The sequence below is a fragment of the Schistocerca serialis genome, chromosome 2 (assembly GCF_023864345.2).
Source record: "Schistocerca serialis cubense isolate TAMUIC-IGC-003099 chromosome 2, iqSchSeri2.2, whole genome shotgun sequence".
Lineage (NCBI taxonomy): Eukaryota > Metazoa > Arthropoda > Insecta > Orthoptera > Acrididae > Schistocerca > Schistocerca serialis.
In genome coordinates, this window is record NC_064639.1 from 253479909 (window position 1) to 253495531 (window position 15623).

At 43.1% G+C, this 15623-nt stretch overlaps 1 protein-coding gene across 1 annotated transcript in view; it reads left to right on the plus strand.

The window, feature by feature from the left end:
* The window catches only part of LOC126455883 (high-affinity choline transporter 1-like), a 449603-nt gene that overhangs the window by 30036 nt on the left and 403944 nt on the right, over positions 1-15623 (plus strand). The window lies entirely within an intron of this gene.

Consider the following 15623-nt stretch of genomic DNA (forward strand, 5'->3'; position numbering starts at 1 on the left):
GGCATAGTGTTGCATGGGTGTACTGGCCTTCAAATCTGTGAACATGGTCAACATTTTTGTGATACTGTAGTCCTTCCCCAAGTGCACTGGATGACAATGCGCGATCGCATTGAACAGTGGAGGTGGAGGTTTTGGAACGAGAACATAATCGCCGAATGGAGTGGCCTCCCCCTTTCCACGACTTAAATCCCATCGAGCACGTTTGTGATGCATTGTGGAGAAATACGGTAAAAAAAATGGCTCTGAGCACTATGTGGCTTAACTTCTGAGGTCATCAGTCGCCTAGAACTTAGAACTAATTAAACCTAACTAACCTAAGGGCAGCACACACATCCATGCCCGAGGCAGGATTCGAACCTGCGACCGTAGCTGTCACGCGGTTCCAGACTGAAGTGCCTAGAACCGCACGGCCACACCGGCCGGCAAGTACGGTCAGTTGCACCAACGACCATACAGCAAGTGTCATACGTATTGGTGGAGGAATAGAACGGCCTACCACAAGAGCTCGTTACCAACTTTGTAGCCACCATGGGACCACGTCGCACTGCATGCACTGCCGACCATGGTTGTCACACATCATATTAGGAAACATGTTCCGCCTTTTGTAATGTTCAGGGGACCATCGGATATAGTGGTACTTCAGTTTAATTATTGTCTTTGAATAAAAGTCTCATTTCTGCTAGTCTCTTTCAGCTAACTTATGTACTTTACTGTAGCTGTTTCCTCTCTGTAGTGTCCAAATTTCATCGACCTGTGTTGCTTGGCAGTGACACATCATGCAAAAGCTACTTTCGTCCTTACGATTTGCTCACCAGTGTAACATGAAATACCAATGGAGGCACCGTAAGAGGAAAGCATGCTAAAGACAGGCTTCGTGTCAGTTTTTTGATGACAAGTGACTGCTGCAGATACAGAAATTTCTGCACGTTTTCGGTAACATTAACATTTTCTCTTCCACGCTTTAACTTTTTTAACATTCTTAGTTAGGTATTGTAAGCAAATGCATAATAATTTTATTTGAGAATATTCTGATGATACTACTGTGATGCATTTATATTCTCTGCCATGCACTTCATAGAATTACAGAATCCGTTTACTCGTTCCAGCTGTTGTTGCCGAGTTTGACAAACGTCTCGCCGCTTGGGACTACCTCTGCAGTTAAACTGCCACCTGCGGCTGACTTGAAAGAAATTCTTCCCAGCAGCAGGCGGTACCTCGATTTTATGCGACTATGAAGCGGACTTTATGTGCTGGTCTTGTACTGTTGCCGTTTGAGTTCACTATCTAAATGACGTTAGTCAGACGCTACTGTAGATTTCTCATAAAACTGATAAGGAAGGACTAGTGGTCGTTTATCGTCCCACAAGTCAGTCACTACAGTAGGTGTCTTCAAGCAGTGCCCTGGCACAAAGAATCTTTCCACCAACAGAGCAAATCAGAACGTATCTTTCCACACTATTGTTTGAGCACTTGTGTTCAGATGATGCTGAGAAGTAAATGGAACTGAATCTCCATACTGGGTGACAATTACTGAACTATAGGAAAAAGAAACGTAAATTAGTTACAAAATACAGCGTGACAAACTTTATTCAACATGTAAACGTCACTATAGATATCCGGATTTCGGTTAGGACATGTTCGACATGCCTGTCATCATTGGCGATGATGTTGTGCGGACGCAGAGAGAGATTCCGCATGATCCCCTGAAGTCTCGCAACATCGATGATGTCAATGACCTCCCGAATGGCTGTTTTCAGCTAAGCAATGATTTTAATTTTTTTGGTCATAAGTCTTCTGATTCGTTTGATGCGGTCCGCCATCCTCAATTATTTGCTGTATGTATTCCAATCTCTGTCTTTCTCTACAGTTTTTGCTCCCTACAGTTCCCTCTAGTACCAAGGAAGTTATTCCCTGATGTCTTAACAGATATCCTATCATCCTGTCCCTTCTCCTTGTCAGTGTTTTCCACTTATTCCTTTCCTCTCCAGTTCTGCACAGAACCTCCTCATTCCTTACCTTATCATTCCATATTTTCAACATCATTCTGTAGCACCGTATCTCGAATGCTTCGATTCTCTTCTGTTCCGGCTTTTCCGTAGTGCATGCTTCACTAACATACAACGTTGTGTTCCAGACGTATATTCTCAAAAATTTCTTCTCCAAATTAACATCTATGTTTTATACTAGTAGACTTCTCTTGGCTGGAAATGCCCTTTTGCACAGTGCTAGTCTGATTTTGATGTCCTCCTTGCTCCGTCCGTCAGTCGTTATTTTGCTGCCCACGTAGTAGAATTCCTTAAGTTCGTCTACTTCGTGACCATCAATCCTGATGTTAAGTTTTTCGCTGGTCTCACGTCTGCTACTACTTATTAATTTCGTCTTTCTTCGATTTACTCTCAGTCCATATTCTGTACTCATTAATTGTTCATTCCATTCACCTTATCATGTAGTTCTTCTTCAATTTCACTCAGGATAGCAATGTCATCAGCGAATCGTATCATTGATATACTTTCACCTTGAATTTTAGTTTCACTCCTGAACCTTTCTTTTATTCCATCGTTTCTTGTTCGATGTACAGATTGAACAGTAGGGGGGAAAGACTACATCCCAGTCTTATACCCATTTTAACACGAGCATTTCGTTGTTGCTCGTCCACTCTTATTAATCCTTCTTGGCTCTTGTACATATTATATATTACCCGTCTCTCCCTATAGCTAACGCTTTTTTTCCTCAAAATTTCGAACGTCTTGCACCATTTTACACTGTCGAACGCTCTTTCTAGGTCTACAGATCCTATGAACGTGTCTTGATTTTTCTTTAGTCTTCCTTCCATTATCGACCGCAACGTCAGAATTGCCTCTCTGGTGCCTCTACCTTTTCTAAAGCCAATCTGGCCGTCATCTAGCACATATTCAATTTTCTTTTCCATTTTCTGTATATTAGTCTTGAAAGCAACCTGGATGCAAGAGCTGTTAAGCTGATTGTGCTATAATTCTCGCCCTTCTCAGGTCTTGCAGTCTTCGGAATTACGTAGATGATATTTTTATTAAAATCAGATGGTACGTTCCCAGACTCATACATTCTACACACCAACGCGTATAGTCGTTTTGTTGCCTCTTCTCCCACTGATTTTAAAATTCTGATGGAATTTTATCTATCCCTTCTGCCTTATTTGATCTTAAATCTTCCGATGCTCTTTTAAATTCTGGTTGTAATACTGAATCCCCTGTCCCTTCTAAATCGACTCCTGTTTCTTCTTCTATCACATCAGGCAAATCTTCCCTTTCATAGAGGCCTTCAGTGTACTCTTTGTACCTATCCGCTCTCTCCTCTGCATTTAACAGTGGAATTCTCTTTGCACTCTTCATGTTACCATCTTTGCTTTTTGTGTCACCGAAGGTTGTTTTGACTTTACTGTATGTTGAGTCAGTCCTTCCTACAATCATTTCTTTTTCGATTTCTTCACATTTTTGATGCAACTATTTCGTCTTAGCTTCCCTGCACTTCCTATTTATTTCATTCCTCAGTGACTTGTATTTCTGTATTCCTGGATTTCCCTCAACATTTTTGTACTTCCTTCTTTCATCGATCAACTGAAGTAGTTCTCCTGTTACCCATGGTTTCTCCGCAGTTAACTTCTTTGTACCTATGTTTTCCTTCCCAACTTCTGTGATGGCCCTTTTTAGAGATGTCCATTCCTCTTCAACTGTACTGTCTACTGAGCTGTTCCTTATTGCTGTATCTATAGCATTAGAGAACTTCAAGTGTGTCTCGTCATCCCTTAGAACTTCTGTGTCCCAATTCTTTTCGTATTGATTCTTCCTGACTAATCTCTTGATCTTCAGCCTACTCTTCATCACTTGCTACATTGTGATCTGAGTCTATATCTGCTCTTGGGTACCCCTTACAGTCCAGTATCTGATTTCAGAACGTCTGTCTGATCATGATGTAATCTGCCTGAAATCTTCCCGTATCACTCGGTCTTTTCCAAGTGTACCTCCTCCTCTTGTGATTCTGGAACAGAGTATTCGCTATTACTAGCTGAAATTTATTATAGAACTCAGTCAGTCTTTCTCCTCTCTCATTCGTTTTTCCAACCCCATATTCTCCTTCTCCTACGACTGCATTCCAGTCCCCCATGACTATTAGATTTTCATCGCCATTTATGTACTGAATTACTCTTTCAGTATCCTCATATACTTTCTCTCTCTCTCTTCAGCCTCAGCCTGCGACGTCGACATGTATACCTAAACTATGGTTGTCGGCGTTAGTTTGCTATTGATTCTGACAAGAACAGTCCTGCCACTAAACTGTTCACAGTAGCACACTCTCTGCCCTATCTTTCAATTCATAACGAATCCTCCACTCGTTATATCATTTCTGGTGCTGTTGATATTACCCTATAGTCATCTGATCAGAAATTCTTGTCTCCTTTCCATTCAACTTCACTGACCCCTACTATATCTAAATTGTGCCTTTGAATTTCCCTTTTCAGATTTTCTAGCTTCCCTACCACATTCAAACTTCTGATATTCCTCGCCCCGACTCGTAGAACTTTATCCTTTCGTTGATTATTCAATATGTTTCTCATCCTCTTCCCTTGGCAGTCCCCTCCCCAGGATCCGATTGTGGCACTATTTTGGAATCTTTTGGCAATGGAAAGATCATCATGACACTTTTTCAATGACAGGCCACATGTCCTGTAGATACACTTTACATGTCTTTAATACAGAGGCTTCCATTGCCTTCTGCATTCTCATGCTGCTGATCATTGCTGATTCTTCCGCCTTTAGGGGCAGTTTCCCACTCGAAGGACAAGAGAGTGCCCTGAACCTCTGTCTGATCCTCCACCCTCTTTGACAAGGCCGTAGGCAGAATGAATGTGACTTCTTATGCCGAAAGTCTTCGATTGCCAAATGCTGATTATTATTCATAATTTAGTTGTGGGGTTTCGAACCTGGGACCGAGAACGTTTTGATTACAAATCAAAGACACTACCCCCAGACCACGGGTTTTTAATATAACCCCATAAAACCGTTGCATGTGTTCAGATCCGGAGAATATGGCGCCAGTCGAGGCCCATGCCAGAGGCCTCTGGGTACCCCAGAGCCAGAATTCGGTCCCCAAACTGCTCCTCCAGAACAATGATGGGGTCCAGTTTCATCCTGCATGAACCACATCTTGTCGAAATCAGGGTTACTGTGGATAATAGGGATGAAACCATCTTCCAAAACCTTCACATACCGTTCGGTAGTCAAAGTGCCATCAAGGAATATCTTACCGATTATTCCATGACTGGGCATTGCACGCCACACAATCACCCGTTGAGAGTGAAGAGACTTCTCGATCGCGAAATGTGGATTCTTAGTCTCCCAAATGCGCCAATTTTGCTTATTGACGAATCCATCCAGAAGAAAGTGGGTTTCGTCGCTAAACTGAACAATCTTCACACACTCATTCCCATCATGCTCCCCGGCCAACAGTGTAGTTTGAACGTCCTAACGCACACCGTTCAGAAGTTATGACGATTTTATTTCATATAGTTCAATAATTGTCAGCCTGTGTTTTCTGTATTAAACTAGGCCTTAAATATAAGAAGCTGTAAAACAGTGTTACACACAGACAAAACAGAGTCCGGTAGAGCTGAGAGGCTACGCAGCTTTGCAGCACCGAATCATACGAAGAAACGATGTAGCATCACCTCGAGCTATGGAGGACGGGAGTGTCCACAGCATACTCACCATGAAGTTGCAGAAGAAAAGGCAATACTTAGTCATCGATAATATTGAAACAGACATTTCAGTTCATGTTCACGGCAACCTGAAAACTTACGAGTCGTCGGACTACACAACACACTTGCAGTCAGATGCTTCTCGGTTTCCGTGTTGTCTGACCCATTGAAGACATGCAGCTTAATGTGTGGCTGTGTTCGTTGCATGCAGTTCACTCCGAATCCTGATGTTACTGACAGCAAAAATTGCTGTCGGGTTTGAAATCTACTGTCATTGACAAGGCAAGACACTCGTCTCCAGTTTCTGTGGGGGAGTACCGTTTTACGACCAATGTTCTTACGCCATGTTATACCGTGGTGCACCATTCCTTGTGGAAACGCTTGACAACCCGCATAAATACACTAACAAATCTGTCAACTTCACACGGTGGTGTTTGGTGTGACGATTGCACACTCTAACCTTGTATACCAGTAACACAACCAGTTTGTAGTTGCAAGACTTCGTTATTGATTACACATCCACATGAATTCATCAGCAGTAATAATAAATTAACAACATTTGCATATCAAGGCCCTATCCACAGTATTTTTAAAAAATGCGCAAAATGAGTAAAGAATTGTAGAGCACAGAAACAGCTTCAAATATATAGTCATTTAAAAATGTTATACAGGAACGGAACTTTGATGTAATGGAAGCAGTAACGTAAATTAACTTGCAAACAGGAGATATTTCAGTCTTGCCACAACCATACTGCAATATGACAAAATCTTAAATTACTTTAAGTATGCAACTTAGGGATAGGCACAACCAGGGTACAATTTGCCCTTTGTGTGTGTTTATGCTTATAAATTTACTGACTTCTTTTTGTTATCACTCAATTTTACACTTATGCAAGGTTAAGGCAAAATGTTAATTTGATGAACGTGTGATGGACGCGAGCAGACGCTAATCTATTACGATTTCACAAACACACGATCCAAAGGGTGACTCAGCTTTGGGCAGTAGGAAATCTTCTGCCTAAAACAAGCCTCTCGTTGAATGGAATAGAGAAATCGCGCGTTAAGGGGGTCCGGACGGCCCTGAGTTCAAATGCTGAGATTTCCGTCACACTGCAAGCTCGCGGGGCGAGGTTTGCTCGCGTCGACCACTATATACGTTTTGAAAACAGGAAAACATGAGCGGCAGACACACTGTAGTATATACAAGTTACACAAAAATACATATAGAAAAGCAATACCTTAATATAAACATATTACAAGGTAACCAATGAACAGAAAAAAACCAATGAACAAAAAAAAAAAAAGATACTTAGCACCTAACGTGACAACCCATACACACAAGAAATCATTAAGAAACAACAACTACCACTAATTCGTAAAACCACAATATTCTAAATCTATAACTAAATTAAGAAACGGCGTTCAAGTGAACCAGCAGCTACCTTAAAAAATGTTCAAATGGCTCTGAGCACTATGGGACTCAACATCTTAGGTCATAAGTCCCCTAGAACTTAGAACTACTTAAACCTAGCTAACCTAAGGACATCACACACACCCATGCCCGAGGCAGGATTCGAACCTGCGACCGTAGCAGTCCCGCGGTTCCGGACTGCAGCGCCAGAACCGCACGGCCACCGCGGCCGGCAGCTACCTTCAGCGTGCAACTAAGCACCAAATCCAAACTTACACATGCGAGGCGCTATTTCTAGCTACTTTAGTTACATAATTTCATGGCCGTTCAAGAACATAACTCGCCTCTCCACGACTGCAGTGAATGTTTTGCTGGCCACTGGCACGAGCTACTGCAACAGTCAACAGTCCTTAAGTACACAATAGTATTCACTATATATAGAAGGAGGAACCCACCACGAAAGCTTGGCGATTAATTTTTTTTCTTCTACATGGGAAATTCACACGCCATCCATAGACATACCTCTCGAGGTATTAGCAAATCCTGGTCGCCACTGGCCAGCCATGTCAATACAACTTTAATACTTTCCGGCAGCGGCCCATGCTTCTTCGTTGCTCCAACTCAACTGGTCCTCACGGCATACGGCCGTACCACGTGAACCCATGTGATGATCCCCACGACGTGAACGTCAAGGCCGTTTCCATCGTGGTTGATGAACGTTATGAAACTCATACATCGAACGTGATCGCTCTCCAGTGCAGTTGCCTGATACATCGTCCCGTGAAAACACACAACATGCTTGCGAAAACAGACACACGGAACGTAGCTGCGTTAACTTCACTAACGGTTCTCAAAGATGCATAGAGAAAATAATGAAGAACATAGTGTACCTACTGACACAAAATAATGCGTCGGAAAGACAGGTTTAAAAATGCTCCATTTTCTCCTAGACAAAATATCATAGCTTTTTAACAAGCGTTCCAAACATCTTTAAGGAGTTAAAATTATATCTCCGACAGGGAACCGAGTATAGATCCCGGAAATGAGAAAATAAGTCACTTCCAAATACACTCTATCTGTGAAAATAACACAAATACCATCAAAATTTCTATTTCTCTTGCTGTTTCTTTTATGCTTGCTTTCCAAATTAATTTCAAACAAAGCTGACATTTTAATATGATCAGTGGAGATGTTGATAGAGATTAGCTGAGAAAAATACCTGGAGAGATTTGTATTTCCATGCTGTATCCTTTCATGCAGAGATATAACGGCCGTTTTAACCTCCGTCATAATAATTTCACGACGTTTTGTTTAAACAAATCGTACCAAAATGATGCTTTTAATGTGCTAGCGTCTTGAAAGAGCTTATTTAAATAGTTGATAAGTTCAAATATTAAAAAAAAAACAAATAAGGCACTTTAGATTTAGTAATCTCCATCCCAATGTGACGTCTGCTCGGTTCATCGTTTGCGATCTTCCAAGGCACCGATTCTTGTTTCGTAGCACTTTGCCAAAATCCAACGGGACGTACTGCGTTGTTGACGACCGAATACATTGCAACATGAAATTCTGTGTTATGACGTCAACAACATCGTCCCGCTAAGTCTGTATTTGCTTTCACATCACGTGTGAGACGGTTTACGGAAGAGTAAGTAACATCTCGACAGAGCTAGCAGCCAGCCGATACGATTCACAGCAGCTAGTAGCACGCGATACTCTGAAGTCTCAGAAGTCTCAGTTTTTTTCTTCAGTACTACGCTTCCAAACGTAGAGAAGAAAGCCGCAAGACGGGCATATCCGTTTCTCCCGTTGAAGTTAAGAAAACGTCTCCGAAAAGTTTCAGTCTGTACACCCCTTGCCACAGCGTCGTCTGTTACCTCAACGGTTCGACAGTGTTGCTAGACGGCTGGAAATACGTTGGAAAGTACCGCGGTTAGTAGCATGTCCCGACATTCATGATGGACGGAAGTGTGCGTGACGGTAAGTGACACTATTAGATGTTATTTGCTACCGCTTTCGGTACGAGCCGCATGCGAGTGCACCATGAAACATTACCTCGAAGGAGTCCCACAGTTTACTGTACGCACATACAGCGTACTACAATACTACAAAGGCCACTTTACTAAAACAATATATAAAACTGTTGCCGGTTTTTTTGCGACTCACCACAGCGTGGCGACAACGTTGTCTTTAAGGTTTACTTGCTCACCAGTTATATTGGTTGTTGTACAAGTTTATATGTTGCAGTGCGCACCTGATGCAGTAGCGTTCCCCAGGAGAGCGTACCAGATACAAAGAAACACATCAAAAGCGTCTCTGTTTCGATGTCAGAATACTCAATAGTTCTCCACATAGCTTTTCGGAAGTTCACACGATGTTGACTTTGAGGTAGTACTGCGCAAAAAAGACAATGTTATAATATGTTAATTAAGTAATACCATGCGAGATGAAGTGGTTAGCACTCTGCACTCGCATTTGGGAGGACGACGGTTCAAACACCGGTCCGGACACCCTGATTTAGGTTTTCTGTAATTTCCCTAAACCGCTTCAGGCAAATGCTGGGATGGTCCCTTTGAAAGGGCACGACCGATTTCCTTCCCTAATCCGATGGAACCGATGACCTCGCTGTTTGGTCCCCTCCTCAAAATCAACCAACCAACCAATAAAATACTAATAATAATGATAAAAATAATATACAAGCGAATGCCTGGCATTAAACTATAATTTAGATAAAGTAGGAGTATTAGAAGGGCAAATTATAAGGAAATCATCAGGACTACAAAACACAGCAAAAGGTTGGAAATTACGAATTAATGCTGAAACATACTAAAATATAGAAAATATTTCAAACGTAATGGGAAAAGAAGACTCATGCTTTTTGGACATTTATTTGCAATGCAAGACAGTAGATTAACTAATAAAATTTTCAAATATTTGTGGGGTAAGAAGTCCACAACAAGCTGAGTCAGCAAAGTAAAAAAGGATTTAGAAAGAAACAATATAAAAACAAAAGATATGAACAACAGAGAAGGCTTTCAGAAAAAACTACTGAAAATGATAGGATTACATGGCAGGGTGGCTAAAAAGACCGGTTCAAAATGGTCTAAGGACAAAAAGAAGAAACATAGTGTGGTGTGCGAACTGTAAGACCTTCGGTATACACACCATCAGATTATTTGACTTGTCGCTCTAACGAAGTAGATGAAAGGGCAGATCTCGCAGCCAAGGAGGCGTGTCTCGCCCCACAAGTATCTCAGTGTGCTATCCCCTTGCACGCACTCACCTCGCTGTTGAGCTCACGGGTCATGCGTCGGTGGGAGGATGAGTGGCTGGAAGTGACTGACAATAAGCTCCGTATAGTCAAGCCCACAACGCGTGTGTGGTGTACTTCCTTTCAGCCGCATCGACGGGACGAGGTTCTCCTCACTCGGCTTCGAATAGGCCACAGCCCTATGACGCACGGCTTCCTTCTCCGGCGAGAGGACCCTCCAATGTGTGGTGCTTGCGGCGTCCAGGTCACTGTGCGCCACGTTTTATTGGATTGCGTTTTATTTTCTGACCAGCGGGTCGCGGCTGACTTGCCAGCGGACCTGCCATCTCTTTTAGGCAACACTCGGACGAATGTGGCTAAAGTTTTAAAGTTCTGTGCCCTGTCAAATGTTTTTACAAAGATTTTAGGGAGAGGATTTTAATTTGCTCACTGTGTGACAAGCTCGCCCATATTTTATGTAAGTGGCCAGCCAATAACAATTTCCTGTGACATTCTTGTTGCTATGTTTCCCCTTTCCTTAGGTTTTACTTTCTTAGGTAGCATTTTCCTTCTTTTCCTGCTTTGTTTGAGTGTGTGCTTTAGTTTTCTTAGGTCTGTCCACATTCGTTCCTTTTAATGTGTGTCAGGGCGCTGATGACCTCGATGTTGAGCGCCCATAAGCCCCAACACACCACCACCACCACCACACGAGTGTCAGCAATATGTCTCGTGGTCTTATCGTGGCGTGTTTACCTTCTGCCTTTAGGTCAGACGATAGAAATGCCACTTGCACGCTTAGAGTAGCAGATTGACGGTGACAAGCTTTAAAACAGAACTTGATTAATTTTCACACACATTTATTAAAATAATAAAAAACATAGAAATTACTTAACTTGATTCTGGATACTGTTTACAATTGACAATCTGAAGTTCCTTTGGTCTTGGTACATTAATCTTATTCTCACATATCTCTGATACTTGACAAAGTGTCTATTCATTTATCTTCATTGCTATGTACAGGAATATGATAATCTTATTAGGCACAGACTTAAACTTGACTATAGACTAATGCAGAATGATGCAGAATAATGCAGAATGATGCAGACTGACTAATCGGAGGTCTGTACACTCATTATAATACCTCCAGAGTTCAGGTATCACTGCGCGAGTGTGATCCGCGAGGAGAAAAGGTTCTACGTTAGCAGCAATCTCATTGGCTGCGTTACATGTTAATACGCGGATCGGCGGAAGCAGAATTTGGTCCGTCTCTAAGACAGCGCCATCTCGTAGTGCGGAGACGGACGAGCGCTGCGCCTGCGCCGCTGTTGTGCTTAGCGGGGCGCGCTCTAGTGGGAAAGTTGTGTATGCGCTGACTACGTGGAACTATGTACACAACACATAGCGAACAGATGAAAGCATACTTGAAGAAAAGAAAAGAAGAAAGACTGGAGAACTGAAACTGGAACGTGGTCCTCAAATGGCTTGTTCACAGAAAAAAAATAGTAATAATAATGGAGAAGGTTGTGGGCATTATCTCAAGGAACACAGACACACACACAGAATGAAGCGAAATTCGCACACTAGGGCTTCGCAGTGCGACTCCTCACATGACAGACAGAAAAAAGTATCACTCAGAAAATTTCGTCCGGTGAGTACAAGCGGCAGAAGAAGGACTTTAAAAAGTGACAGTGTGACAACATTGTAACCACATGTATGGTACTACCTCTGTCAGCACATATTACTCGTGCTGTATAGTTGGTGCAGTGGATAGGGTTTGGGTTAGCATGCAGGAGGTCTATGGTGCGATCCTGTGTTGAGACATGTGTTTTTTATTTGGTAAATGTAGTCTAGGCGGTACTGTATCTAGCATCTTAATCGTCAACAGCGATTGCAGCGGGTCCTCTAGAAAACATTTGCACTTTCATACTACAATCGTAGAAATGGAAAATTGGCCATCTTTGAAAGAACCCCTTCCCGCGTCATGGGCGTGAATTTATTCGCACCACTTCATCTGCTAGACGCGAAACCTGTTTTGTTTGTACCCTCCTCCAGTGGTCCCATAGATTAGTACCAACTATTATTCTTGCCTCGTTCAGGTGCATTACATTCTGTTAGGGCCTACGTTACCAGTAGGGCTAGCAACATGCTTTGCGAATTTTGTCCATACTCAGTTACTTTTGTATGTGTTATCATCATGGTCCCACTAATTATGCCTTTCAAAATTGAGTATGGTAACCGCATACTGTTTAGTATGTATCTCAATGCATTATTATTATTAATATTATTATTCTATCGATTGGATTGTGGTGACATCACGTCTATTACCGTTAGGGAAAAAGTGTAATTCGAAACCGAACATTTCAGTTAGTGGTGTCGGGATGAATCATGCAGAACAATATCTGTCAGAGGGGCAATGCGCATTATGTGGAATAGCGCACAGGACTGACGGCGTCTTTATACTGTATGCGCTGTCCATTAGACAGGTACTAGTTGCGATGGGAGTAACATGCCCATGACAGACTCCAATGTACATGCGTGCACGTATCGAATTTTCTCAGTCTAAACCTCTAAACCAGTGTGGCAGACACATGACGTACACAAACGATGAATATACGGATATGCTTGTGGTCCTTGGTGCATCTCATAACCGGGCTGGTGTTGTCGCTCGTGAATATGCTGCCAGATATCCTCGTCGATGCCATCCAGATAAAAATGTATTTCGTCATAATGGAGTGGCGCCTTTGGGAGTCAGGTTCTCTCCTTCCACCATCGCGTAACAGAGGTCGTCCACCGACTCGCCATATTCCAGCTACTGAGGAAGCTGTTCTGGAGGCTATACTCCAAGAACCTCAGCCAAGTACACGTAACGTTGCAAGACAACGTGCTGCACGAGCGTGAGCTGAACGCCTACCATTACGCTTTCATGCAACACCTGCATCCTGCAGATCGCATCAGCGGATGCAATTCTGTGCATGGTTCCAGCAACAACATGAAGCCAACGATGACATCGTGAACACCGTAATATGGTCGAATGAAGCAGAATTCACTCGTTAGGGTGTCTTCAATATGCACAATGCCCACCATTGGTGTGAGGTTAACCCGCACGTCACCTGCGGCCGCTCATATCAAGTTCGCTTTGGTATTACCGTCTGGTCTGAAATACTGGGCGACAGGTGTTTGGGCCCCTACATGTTGCCTGACCGGTTGACTGCACGAAGGTATCACGCATTCCTCTCGAACCTGACGCGCTGGAGGATGTTCCACAACGTGTTCGCCGGCCGCGGTGGTCTAGCGGTTCTAGGCGCTCAGTCAGGAACCGCGCGACTGCTACGGTCGCAGGTTCGAATCCTGCCTCGGGCATGGATGTGTGTGATGTCCTTAGGTTAGTTAGGTTTAAGTAGTTCTAAGTTCTAGGGGACTTATGACCACAGATGTTGAGTCCCATAGTGCTCAGAGCCATTTGAACCATTTTTTGAACAACGTGTTCAGCAGAGGATATCGTTCCAACATGATGGTGCACCTCCACACTCTGGAATTAATTTGCGACGGTATTTGGACAGAACATTTCCAGGGAAACGGCTCGCACGTGGAGGTCCAGTTGTATGGCCACTGCGTTCACCTGATCTAAATCGCCAGGATTTCTTCCCTTGGAAACTCCTGAAGGAGTACCTGTACTCTACTCTGCCAACGAATGTGGAAGAATTGGTAGCGCGTGTGCATGCTGCTCTTGTTACAGTGGATGCAGCTCTGCTGCGAAGGGTCCAGAGCTGTACGATCCAGCGGGTTGCGGAATGTTTGGACGTGCAGGGAGGTCGCTTTGACCATCTGTTGCTCTGAGGACTACGTATTCTGTTGTGAAGGTCATGCAGTCACTATATGGGCACTATTATTGTCACTGGTTGCTAATGTGCGACATCTGAGCGTTCATATTGCATGTAGTATAAATGACAAGTAGACGTCGTGTTATTGTGCTGTGCTATCATCTTCAGCATCTCGAAACCGATATTGTTTTTGTAGTTAGTCTGTCCTATGACAGGTCATTTGTTTCGTCTATTTCTTAATTGTCTAATCACGTATTTGTTATGTTCAGCGTTACAAAATGTTGTAAATTTAGGATACATGTGACCTAAGAAACGGTGTATATTACTGTATGAAATGTCAGAATGAAATTAGCAAATAAAAAAATGCACCCCAACCCGGGTTCGAGCCCTCGACCTCCTGAATGGTGACCCAAAACTCTGTCCACTGCACCGTACTGTACGGCACTACTAGTATGTGCTGACACAGTTAGTTATCATAAACGTGGTTACAGTGTGGCCAGATCGCCACTCTTTAACGTACTTTTTTTGTCGGATGTACTCTCCGGACGAAATTTTGTGAGAGACTTTTTTATCGCTGGCATGTGAGGAGTCGCGGTGCGAAGCCCGAGTGCGCGAATTTCGCTTCACCCTGTATGCGTGTGTGTTATGAAGCTGTGCCTTATAGTCTATCTTACAAAAATCTGTATATCAGTTCGTCGACGCTGTCCCACACAGTGCAGTGTCCGTAAATATTGTAATGTTCGACGTTTTACCATTTGATCCTTGTTAGATCTACTATATCGCCACTCCTCTCAACAGTGATTCACTTCTAAGCCATAAAAGAAGGGAAGTGGACCTTTCCGTTACTAAGTCTCCTCGACTTAAAACTCGCCTGGATTATTATTGATGTGTCGGCAGCTGGGCCAACACCTTGTAGATCGAGATGGCTGAAAATGCACGCTAGACTAACGCAGACGGGCGTGAAGTACTGGAACAGGCTACGTAATTAATGCTATGAAGAAAAGTACGTAGCTGGATTAATACTTATCTTTAATCAATCATTGTGGTACATCGCTCTTGACTATACACAGGAGACTTTAATTACAATCACTGTAAGGCTAATGGCGCCTTGCTAGTTCGTAGCCATTAACTTAGCTGAAGGTTATTCTGTCTCTCGGCTAATGAGAGAGAGAAAGGCTTCGTACATCTAGTCGCTAGCTAGGTCGTCCGTACAACTGGGACGAGTGCTTGTTCGTATCTCGAGACCTGCCTTGTGGTGGCGCTAGGTCTGCGATCACACAGTGGCGACACGCGGGTCCGACATGTACTAAATGGACCGCGGCCGATTTAATCTACCACCTAGCAAGTGTGGTGTCTGGCGGTGACACCACAATTATTTGTAATGATTAACACACAAACATGTTTATACTT